The sequence below is a fragment of the Hyperoodon ampullatus genome (assembly GCF_949752795.1).
Source record: "Hyperoodon ampullatus genome assembly, chromosome: X".
Taxonomy (NCBI): Eukaryota; Metazoa; Chordata; class Mammalia; order Artiodactyla; family Ziphiidae; genus Hyperoodon; species Hyperoodon ampullatus.
The window spans coordinates 106,778,752-106,791,438 of NC_136913.1; positions in this window are offsets into that span (position 1 = coordinate 106,778,752).

The window sequence follows — 12,687 nt, forward strand, 5'->3', positions numbered from 1 at the left end:
GGTTGGTCACACCCTGCAGCTTGCAGGATATTAGTTCCCTTACCAGGAAGTGAACGCAGGTCACCACAGTGAAAGCACTGTGTCCTAACCACTGGACCACCAGGGAGTTCCTTATTTTTAGTTTTTTAAAGAGACTCTATACTATTTTCCATAGTGGCTGCACCAATATACATTCTCAACAACAGTGTACGAGGGTTCCCTTTTCTCTACATCCTCTCCAAAATGTGTTATTTGTAGACTTTTTGATCATAATCATTCTGACCAGTGTGAGGTGATAACTCATTGTGGTTTTGATTTGCATTTCTCTAATAATTAGCAATACTGAGCATCTTTTCAGGTGTCTGTTAGCCATCTGTATGTCAAGAAATTGTAAATTAAAAAAAAAATTTTAATAAATAAATTTATTTATTTATTTATGGCTGAGTTGGGTCTTCATTGCTGTGCGTGGGCTTTCTCTAGTTGCGGCGAGTGGAGGCTACTCTTTGTTACGGTGCACGGGCTTCTCATTGTGGTGGCTTCTCTTTGTTGTGGAGCACAGGCTCTAGGCGTGCGGGCTTCAGTTGTGGCATGTGGGCTCTAGAGCACAGGCTCAGTAGTTGTGGCACAAAGGCTTAATTGCTCCACAGCATGTGGGAATCTTCCTGGACCAGGGCATGAACCCATGTCTTCTGCATTGGCAGGCAGATTCTTAACCACTGCACCACCAGGGAAGTCCCTTAAAAAATTTTTTTAAAATATTTATTTATTTATTTTATTCTTGGCTGCGTTGGGCCTTCGTTGCGGCATGCAGGATCTTCATTGCGGTGTGTGGGCTCCAGAGTGCGTGGGCTCTGTAGTTGTGGCAGTCTCTCTAGTTGTGGTTTGCATGCTCAGTAGTTGTGGCACGTGGGCTTAGTTGCCCTGCAACGTGTGGGATCCTTGGTTCCCTGACCGAGGATCAAACCCACGTCCCCTGCAATGGAAGGCAGATTCTTAAACACTGGACCACCAGGGAGGTCCTGAGAAATTGTAATTTTAAATGTGGTGGTTATGATAGGTCTTACTGAGAAAGTGACAACTAAACAAAGACTTGAAGGGGGTGAAGGACAGCCATGGAGATATCTGGGGGGAGTGTTTCAGGCAGAATAAAGAGCAAGTACAAAGACCCTGAGGCAGGAAAGCTAAAAGGACAAGGGAATAGAGTAGTAGGATATGAGGACATAAAGGTAAGAAGGATCCTGATTGCGTAGGGCCTTTGTATTTGTTATCCACTGTCTGATAACAAATTGCCCTAAAATTTAGCTTTTTAGAATACCCAGGGGCTTCCCTCGTGGCGTAGTGGTTAAGAATCCACCTGCCAATGCAGGGGACATGGGTTCGAGCCCTGGTCTGGGAAGATCCCACATGCCAAGGAGCAACTAAGCCCATGCGCCACAACTACTAAGCCTGCATTCTAGAGCCCACATGCCACAACTACTGAGCCCACACACCACAACTACTGAAGCCCACATGCCACAACTACTAAAGCCCATGTGCCTAGAGCCCATGCTCCACAACAAGAAGCCTGCACACCGCAACGAAGAGTAGCCCCCACTCGCTGCAACTAGAGAAAGCCTGCACGCAGCAACGAAGACCCAACGCAGCCAAAAATAAATAAATAAATTTATTAAATAAATAATAAAACAATACACAGGAATTCAAGCGGCTTGGCTGGGAGGTTGTGGCTCTGAAGTCTTATCCTGAAGAATCCTCTTACAGGGTGGCTCACTCACATTGTTGGCAAGTTGGTGTTTGTTTTGGGTGGGGGAGGAGGAGATGAGAAGAAGGGGAGGGCTCAGTCTTTTGCCACGTGCTCTCCAAATGCTGTTTGAGTATCCTCATGACATGACAGCTGGCTTCCTCCAGAGCAACCAATCCAAGAGACAGCAAGGCAGAAACCACAACACCTTTTATGACATAGCCTTTATGACACACTGTCACTCCCACCATATTTTCTTGGTTAAACAGATCAGCCCTGGTTCATTGTATAAGAGAAGTACCCAAGGGTGTGAAGAGCAAGAGATAAGGATCGTTGGAAATCATCTTGGTGGCTGGCTACCACAGCCTTTGTAAGCCATTATAAGTCTGTGGCTTTTACTTTGAGGGGATTTGAGCAGAGAAATGACAATGATCTGACTTATCAGGATAATAATTTCATGAAGGTCAGCATCATTTGAGGATCCAGGTGATACTTGATGATCTTCCCCTAGACATGAAACATTTTCATTCAGAACCTCTCAACTCACTACACTAGCCTGTAAGGGAGCCCAAGTTTCTGAAACACAATTCATCTGTCAGTCTGATTCATCTGTCGGTTCCTACAGCATATTTGAAATAAATCCAGGATATGATCAGCATTTTATATACACAGATTTCCTTTGTTTTCCTTCCTTCTGCTTTCTTTCTTCCCTATTCATTTTCCCTTTATCTCCCAATCCCTTTCCCGCTCCCACTGACTATCTTCCTTTTTCCTTTCACCTTCCCTCCTTGGATACAGGTCATTCTAATCTCAGTTCTCTCGTTTATTAGCTGCGTGCTATTGGGGCAGTTAGCCTCTCTGGGCCTCAAATTTCCTCTGTTAAAATGGGTTTCATATGAGAGTGCCTACCTTAGAGGGTTGTCAAAATTACAACAAAGAACACGCCAACCACAGTAACTGGTCTCTAGCAAGAACTCAACATGTTCGCTCTCTTCTCTGTCTTTTCATCCTTTTTTTTTTTTTTTTTTTTGCGGTACGCGGGCCTCTCACTGTTGTGGCCTCTCCCGTTGCGGAGCACAGGCTCCGGACGTGCAGGCTCAGCGGCCATGGCTCACGGGCCTAGCCGCTCCACGGCATGTGGGATCTTCCCGGACTGGGGCACGAGTCCGTGTCCCCTGCATCGGCAGGCGGACTCTCAACCACTGCGCCACCAAGGAAGCCCCTGTCTTTTCATCCTTTTACCTCTATTCCCCGACTCCTCCATCCCGGAGCTCAGCAGGTAAAAACCGTGCGAAAAATCACCTCACGGTAAAAGAGGAAACGTTTGAGCTGGGGGCGGGGACTGCGAGGTGCCCACTGCGCATGCGCAACCGCTCCGTCAGGTTCTGGTTTCCAGCTGGGGGGGGGGTGGGGTGTGGGGGCAAACAAGGCTTCGTTTGTCCCGGTTACCCCTTTCCGGCCCGGGGAAGTGGCCGGACCTCGGCGGAGTCCCGGGCGGGCTCAGCGCTAAGCGAGGGCTGGAGGGGTAAGTTTGAAAATGGCGGAGGGGGAAGAAGGAGGGGCTTTACTGGGCGGGAGGCTGGCCTAGCGGCCGGGAGACCGTGAGGGGCCCAGCGGAGCGGCGGAGGCCGGAGACGGACGGGCCGCCCCCAGTGCCTTGTCTCTTCGAGGCCTTGGCGTGGACGCACTTTGGATTCCCCGACTCGGGGTTCCTCCGGGGAGTGGGCGGGCTGGTGGGTGCGAGTGAGGGAGACGAAGGGACTTCCGTTTCCTTCCAGGCTGGGGCCTGGCCGCCGAGAGGAGTTGGCATTTCCATATTGGGGCTCGGGCCGCCCCTCCTCCAGGACCCTCCCCTCAGCACTGCTTCGGGCGCCGCGGGCGATCCAGGCCGGCTCTCCTGGCGCGGTGGGTACTGCTCGTACGGGCTTCCTCCTCCTCCACTTTCCTTCTCTCCTCTCCCCTCCCTCCCCTCGGACCCCGCGCTGCGGGGGAGGGCGGGAAGGCAGCCCCTGCCCTGCGCAGGTGGCCGGCCCGGGTTCTGGGGCCCAGGTTCCCGGGACTGCGGAAGAAAGGCGTGGGTGGCTTCAGGCCGCCCGGGTGCCTCCGTAAACCCCGTGACCCCTAAGGTAAATCGAGTCAAAGAACTTTTTTCTTTTTTCAATGATCAAAGGGGACTCCCCCCGCCCTTCTGACGCCTGTGGCAGGTACGGAGCTGGGTGGAGTGTGTCTGGTGAGGGCGTGTGAACCGAAAGAACAGGAGCCAAAGACCTTCCGGAAGAGGAAATTAGCTAGTAATTCTTTCCAACCTTTGCTGCCCTTGTCACCTCCCCAGCATATTCTGTGAGTAAATCAAAATTCAGTCTAACTTTCAGTTTCATTATTTTAACTCCATAATACCCTTGTTTTCTAATCGGGAGGAGGGGGAGTGGTTATTGCTGACAGTAAGCAACAGCCCTCTCCACCACCAAAAAAAGAAAAACGTCAATCAAAACTTCATAAAAACGTATCGGATTTTAATAATCTACTACTTTGCTTTCAAATATAACTACGTCACTACTTATGTCACAGAGGTACTACCTTGATAGTTAATGACACATAGAAATTTACCCTTGTAAGATTGGAGGTTGCTATTAGTGTTTCTTTCTTCTCTTTTTTTACTTAACATTTGTTATATCCAGTTCAAGAGAACACTGTTACAGACGGCCATCTTAGAATTACAACATTTTAGAGTTGGAAGGGATCTTAGTCCAAGCATGATATTTTACAAAAGCAGAAACTAAGGCACAGGAATATTTCATGGCTTGCCTAAGGCTACTCCATTACTTAGATTAGAACCCAGGTTGTCTGGCTCCTTGCTCACTGCTCTTTCTGCACAACTGCTCCACATAGCCTCCAAGCAAGAAAATTAAATGTATTCAGTGCACATTTGTGAAGCATGTACAGCTTTGTGCCATACAACTGTTCTACCTTCTTTCAATATATTTAACATGCTTATGGAGCCAGAAGAAAGTGGCAGTAGTTTAGGTTAAAAAGATTTATACATGCACACACATCTACTTGTATATGCTCAGATAACTTCTTGAAGGATGCACAAAGAAAATGTTAACAGTGGTTACTTATGGAGGGTGGAGGGGCGTGGGAAGCTTTTTACTTTGCACCTCAGATGTGACCTAATGTACTGTTTGAATTTCTTACCATAAACAAGTATTGATTTTATAACTAAAAACAAGTGTTAAAGTTTGCACACATACGTATATCAGTATAAGCAAGTATCAGTGGTATGTGTATATATATTTATATACATATATGTATTTATGTATCAGTGATTTGTATTGTAAAATCCAGAGTGGTTCATGTCAGCCCAACTGGCAAAGCAGGCCTGATTATTGGATGCTCATATTTCCTCTTTGGTTTGCTCCTATTGCCCCTAATGGGAGAAGGTAACAATATTATATTAGTCTTTATATATTTTTAGAAAATGTGCTAAGCTTTTAATTATTGAATTATGTAGCAGATTATAACATTCAGGATATCAAATTTGGCACAGTGAAAAAATTCTGAATGTAGAATCTATGTGGATAAGAATCATTAAAAAAAAATTTAAGATCATAAAGGTCCCTGGTGATTAGTAGTTCAGCTCTTTTGTTTTTATGAACAGGTTAAGACACAAAAAGTGAATTGCCCAAGGTTATATATCTGATTATTAACAGAGCTTGGACTAGAGGCTAGGTCCTAGTCCGGCGCCCATTGTACTACACCTGTAATTTTATTGCTTTCTGGTGCATTCGATGACTCCAACGAGGGGGACAAAGTAATGCTGACTAAAGGTTAGTTAGGCCCATTTCAATAGATAAGAATTATTGTAATTAACTTGTATAGTTAACTTGTATAGTGCTTGAAATATTTTAGTAACGTAAATGTTCCCCTTATATTTGGTTGTAAACATTAACTTGTTTAGTAAATCGTTTGTTTATATTATAAAGGCTTAGAGACTCCAAATATGAACTAATGATATTTCACTGTTTTTGTTTGGTCTCATATTTAAGTCTGGTAGCTGGTGCTTACAGAAAAAAAAAGTGCTATGATTTATTTAAAAAATAAGAAACAACTTACTGAGCACCTACTATATCTGCCAGGTATTAGTATACTATGTGGTAGAATTCAAAAGATGAATATGGCAAAATAGATGCCCTTGTTTTTTTGAGGATGGGAGGTTATCATGAGCTGTCAGTTCTCAAGGTTTGTCTGTGGTCTAATCTGGTAATAGTATTACATATTACAGAATGTAATCTGTAGCACTGTTTAAGGTCATTGTGTGAGTAGATTTGAGGAGATAAAAACAGTAGTGGTAAAATAAGTTGACATTGAATTGAACAAATATTATTTTCATGTCTTAGAGGTCATGTGGTACAGTGGAAAGAACACTAGATTGAAAGCCTGAGTTCTTGTGTTGGCTTTGTTTCCGATTAGCTGTGGGATTGTGAGCAAATCACTCAACCTCGTTGCCTCCATGTTTCTTTTTTCTTTTTCATAAATTTTTAAGTATATTTATTCCACTTAATTCAAAACATGAAAAGAGCATTTGGAATATTATATATTATAAAAGAAATGTATCTACCATAAGAATTTGAGGCCAAACTTAAGAGTTATATGTTTTATCTACTTTGTGTATACTTAATAGGTTGTCCTTTGTGTGGTAAAAGCATATTTATGTCCATTTTGTAGGACTTGGTGTGGATTTTTATTATTTTTAATTATGGTACAGATGTAGCTCTGCTATTTAATACATTTTGAGATTTGATTTGGTGTGATTGGTACCCAGTCTTTGTTATGGATACATGTGATTCACTATTATGATCTGCTTCTATAATGTATTTTCAAGGATGTGGGTTGTGGTGAAAAGTGAGGTGTACCTGCATAGACTGGGAGTAGCTTGAACTCAGATGGTCAGACAGAAGTTGAACTGAGTAAGTTAAGGCTTATTTCCTAAACTGGGCAAAGGTGGTGCCGCTGTGTATTCCCTGGCATATCTATAAATACTTATATATGGTTTGAACTTTTATGCTTATTCCTGTAATAATTTTGTTGACCTCAAAACACAGGCTTCTCAGCATATATTGCTATGTGATATACTTTTGTATGGCTCCACCTAATTTTTTAAGCCTTGAAAGGGCACAGAGCCTAACATTTTCTACCTCACTGGACTACCCTTTCTGCCAGTAATAATTTCCTATACTTATATTGGTCAGAATCACTGGGTTTGCTTTTTTTACTGTCATTTACGGGCCACATGATTTTTGATGAGTAACAACCAGTCAGAAAACCAGTTTCCTCATATTTCAAATAGGGGTGTGATGTGTTGTGTAGGTTAAATTAGCTACCATATATGAAAAAATTCTAAATTGTGAAGCACATTACATATTTTAGTTATTATCAGAGGTAACATGGTAGAAGAGGATGGGCTGTGGAATCACACAAGCTCATGTTTAAATTTTGACCTTGTTAAAACAAATAGGATTAGAAACTTAGTTTCAATTCAGCATGTTTTAGTAGATTAGAGTAAATACATGTAGCTAAAATGATGGGGTGAAAGGAAATGAAAATTAGTTTATAGATAGTGTTTAGAACACGTGAGCATTCATTACCTATGTTGTACTGTTTTAATTTGCCTTATAGTCACTTGTGGCAGTTTCCTTTACTTTGTTGTCATTTTTTAACTCAAGCCCAATGGAAGACAAACCTACTAAATGTTTGCTTATAGACAACAGAGTGTCTTTTAGATAGGACAAAATATTTTTACTGGGGAAAAAGAAAAGATGTTGGCTTTTATCAAGCACTTGTTTCAGCACTTGCTTGAGATCCCAACATGATCATGGAGGAGAATACTTAATTCTGAGAAAGATCTACAGTAGGTAGTACCCATTCACCAAATCATCCATCAAAAGAACCTCAGAATAGCACTTGTGGAACCATCTGACTTTTTTCAGTACTGCATCCTAGTCACTCTGTCAGAATAAGTTATCTGGATGAGTATCAAACAGAATAAGTTCCAGATGCTATGGCCTTAGTCGATTCATTTAACTTCCTTATGCTTTAGTTTTCTTATCTTAAAATGAAAGAGTGATTTCTATTATCCTGTTCATTACAAATATAAGTAAATTATGTTGAACAAGTTTTGCTTGTGGATGTCTACAAAACATAATGATTTTACTTTTCAGTGTACTTGATTCTGAGCTGCCCTTTTGTAAAAATTATTTTAGGGAAATTTTTTTTGGCCAAGGATCAGGGGAGACGCCTTTCTTACCAGTCCCCCAAATTAATTTATTATTATTATTATTATTTTATAAATTTATTTATTATTTTTGGCTGCGTTGGGTCTTCATTGCTATGCGCGGGCTTTCTCTAGTTGTGGCTAGAGGGGGCTACTCCTCATTGTGGTGTGCGAGCTTCTCATTGCGGTGGCTTCTCTTGTTGTGGAGCACAGGCTCTAGGCACATGGGCTTCAGTAGTTGTGGCACGCGGGCTCTAGAGCACAGTCTCAGTAGTTGTGGCGCATGGGCTTAGTTGCTCCGCGGCATGTGGGATCTTCCTGGAGCAGGGATTGAACCCATGTCACCTGTATTGGCAAGCGGATTCTTAACTACTGCACCACCAGGGAAGTCTAGTTTATTTATTTATTATTTATTTATTTATTTATTTATTTGCAGTATGCGGGCCTCTCACTGTTGTGGCCTCTCCCGTTTTGGAGCACAGGCTCCGGACGCGCAGGCTCAGCGGCCATGGCTCACGGGCCCAGCCGCTCCGCGGCATGTGGGATCCTCCCGGACCAGGGCACGAACCCGTGTCCCCTGCATCGGCAGGCGGACTCTCAACCACTGCACCACCAGGGAAGCCCCTATTTTTTTAAGGCATTGAGTGAACAAGTTTAGAACTCCAGCGATAGACATCGCTCAGAACATTTTTCAATGAAAACTTTTATTTTCAACTCAAGTTAACAATAAGTAGCAGTCAGGTATTATTATTACCTGTGTTTCTCAGCCCTCTCTGCTAATGATTTACTGCCACCCAGGCAGTGAACCACAAGACGTGTTCATGGCCAACCACTGTGGACGTGACCTGGTTACTGCTTTTATCTCTGGGAGTTGACCTGTATCCTCTTTTTTTTTTTTTAACCTGATGTTTGACAGTAATATTACAAAGTATCAAGTTGGCAGAAATTCTCAGGATAGGCAAAAAGATAAGAACCTAAGAGTATATTCTTCCCTCTCCTTGTAATAAGTTATAAAAATTATCTTCTGTGAAGGAAGAACCAAAACCTTGCAATAGCAGGCGCTGCTATTGATAGCTTACTGGGCCAGTTTATTCACAGATGCAGGAAGCATTGTCACATGGCAAATAGCCAAATAACAGCCCCAGCCTGCTGGGCAGAATTATATAAGACACCTTGACTAATCAAGAGTCCAAGTGCTTTTTTCTTTTGATTAGAATCTAATATATTTGCTGGATAAAATTTAGAAAATTAAGAAAACCACAACAAAGAAAATGAAAACCAATAATCCCAGTGCACAGAGATAATAACCACAGTAGAATTTTGACGTGTAATTTAGCCTAAGTCTGTCTATATCAGTATTTTTTATAATTGGGATCATACTGACCAATACTGGTTTATAACCAGCTCATTTCACCAGATACAACATCATGAACACATACATATCTGTGTTCTGTAGTATTCTTCTACAACCTGTAGTATACACATTACCAAATTGTTGTTCTCTTTTGTTAGAATTGAGTTTTTTTGTTTTTATAAATAGCACTGTATTGAACATCCTTATATATACTGATCATTTTCTTAGCGTTAATGCTTAGTACTAGAATGGCTGGTTCAGAAACAAATCATATATTTTAAGACTTTTAGAATATATTGTCAGATTGCTTTCTAGAAAAGGTGTACCAGTTTTTAGTTCCACCAGCAAGAGTGCCTATTGTGGGCTTCCCTGGTGGCACAGTGGTTGAGAGTCTGCCTGACGATGCAGGGGACACGGGTTCGTGCCCTGGTCCGGGAAGATCCCACATGCCGTGGAGCGGCTAGGCCCGTGAGCCATGGCCGCTGAGCCTGCACGTCCGGAGCCTGTGCTCCACAACGGGAGAGGCCACAACAGTGAGAGGCCCACGTACCGCAAAAAAAAAAAAAAAAAAGGGAGAAGAAAAAAAAAAAAAAAAAGAGTGCCTATTGTCCCATACCTTCACTGCTGGATTTTTATTGTTGGTAGTGATGGCAATCTCTGCCAAACAGGACAAAAATGGTATCTTTTAAAGGGTTTATTTCTTTGATTACTAATGATATGTAACATTTTTGCATACGTTTGTTGGCCATTAGTATTTGCCATATGTAAATTTATCTATTTTCTATAGAGATGTTCATCGTAGATTAATAAGTGCTTTCAAGCTTTTTCTTAAGACTATTCTCAGTCAAAAACAAGATAGATTAAAAATAAATGGTGACAGGATACGCTCCTGTTTGAGACCACTTAATATTGATGTTAAAAGCAAATAAACAGAAGGATATTCACTCCAACATTCTCTATAATAGCAAAAAATTGTTAGCTTTAGGGTTTCCCTGGTGGCGCAGTGGTTGAGAGTCCGCCTGCTGATGCAGGGGACGTGGGTTCGTGCCCCGGTCCGGGGGGATCCCACATGCCGCGGAGCGGCTGGGCCCGTGAGCCATGGCCGCTGAGCCTGCGCGTCCGGAGCCTGGGCTCCGCAACGGGAGAAGCCACAGCAGTGAGAGGCCCGCGTATAGCAAAAAAAAAAAAAAAAAAAAATTGTTAGCTTTATAAATGTCCAGCAATGAAGGTGCATAACTGTATATATATAGAATATGTTAACATTTGTGGGGTTTTTTTAATTTGTTTTATTTTTCACTGCATTGGGTCTTCGTTGCTGCGCACGGGCTTTCTCTAGTTGCAGCGAGCGGGTGGCTTCTCTTGTTGCAGAGCATGGACTTTAGGCGCGCGGGCTTCAGTAGTTGTGGCTCACAGGCTCTACAGCGCAGGCTCAGTAGTTGTGGCACACGGGCTTAGTTGCTCCATGGCATGCAGGATCTTCCTGGGCCAGGGCTAGAACCCATGTCCCCTACATTGGCAGGCTGATTCATAACCACTGTGCCACCAGGGAAGTCCGACATTTGTGTTTTTTAAAACCTATCTTTGGAGGAATGCAGAAGAAACTGGTAAGAGTGACTGCTTCTAGGAAGGGAACCAGAGGTTTAAGGTATAAGGGGTGGAATGGATGCAGCTTTTGTACCTCTTGAATTATTTGATCATGTGTGTATTTTCTCTTTTTAAAAATATACATCTAAAATTAATGTTCAGCAGTATGGAATTGGTGAGGTTATGATAAATACATTCATACAGTCAGGTACTAGTCATCCATTTAAAATAATGTTTCTAATCTAGATAAAAATTGATGTGGAGAGATGCTTATGATATATTATTAAAGAGAAAAAAGCAAATTATAAAAATAGCATATACTATAAATCCCCTTTAGAAATATTTATAACGTGCATGTGTTACATGCACACAGAAAAGGTTCTTAAAGGATAAACAAAGTATTCACAGCCTGGATAGTAGGATTCTTTTTTCCCCTCTCTTTTAAAAAGGAAAACAGTTGTTTGTATTAAATATTGGGTTGATATCCATCATGAGATTTTGTTTTTCTGCCTGTTCTGATTTTAGCAAAGGTTTTAATCTAGACTCTGAATAGGCATAAATAGTATTAATCTGTGTTATGGATCTACAGTTTGGGTTATATAGATGGTTTGTTTTTGAATCAAAGACTTGATTAACGAGCACTGTAAATTGTCTTTAAGTTCTGAACAGTTTTCAGTAAAATGGAGGAGGAGATACTAGTGATCTTGAGCCTTTTTATTATCTTGAGTGAATTCTTGAGCCCAAACCCGTGTATTCTTCATACAAAACATTCTTTTGGGGAACACATTCCCGCAATTTGTCGAAAAAGATGAGAGAAAAAAAAAACCAAAGAAAAAGATGAGGGAATACCTTACTGTGGGTCCATTCTGAGAGAACTGTACCTGTGGAGTTAATTATTATAAATAATTTGCCAAATATTGGAGGTCTGGGCTCAAATTTAAGTATTACTATGACTTTCTAAATTAAGTATAGAACATGTAATTGATACTCCCTTTGTGGATTCTCAGTATGGCCTTTCAGGTGTTTACAGAAGTAGGCTTCATGATCAAGCATATATTGTAGGCAGCAGTATTAATAAGTTGATGTTATTGACTGAGCTTATGGGCTAAGTGCTCATTAATGCCATTCAGTTATTTAAATGGCTCTAGTGCTTAATTTTAGGGAGAGAACTTTTGATTTGATTGAATGTAATTAACCTCAAAAATGTTTTATTGACCATTTAACTTAAGGTTAAATGAAAATATGCTTCATAGTTTGAAGAACTTAGTAGTATAAATGAACAATTTGACTAAAAGTTGAATTTTTAATTTTATTTATTTATTTATTTTGGCTGCATTGGGTCTTTGTTGCTGTGCATGGGCTTCTTATTGCGGTGGCTTCTCTTGTTGCGGAGCACAGGCTCTAGGCACACGTGCTTCAGTAGTTGTGGCTCGTGGGCTCTAGAGCTCAGGCTCAGGAGTTGTGGCACATGGGCTTAGTTGCTCCGTGGCATGTGGGATCTTCCCGGACCAGGGATCGAACCCATGTCCCCTGCATTGGCAGGCGGATTCTTAACCACTGCACCAGGGAAGTCCTAAAAGTTGAATTTTTATGTAAATGTATCATAGTATAAAAGCTGAATTTAAAAAATCATATATATATACATATATATGTATATGTATATACCCTTTTTGTTTAGGGCATGTCTTTTTTTTTTTTGTGGTAAGTGGGCTTCTCACTGTTGTGGCCTCTCCCGTTGCGGAGCACAGGCTCCGGATGCGC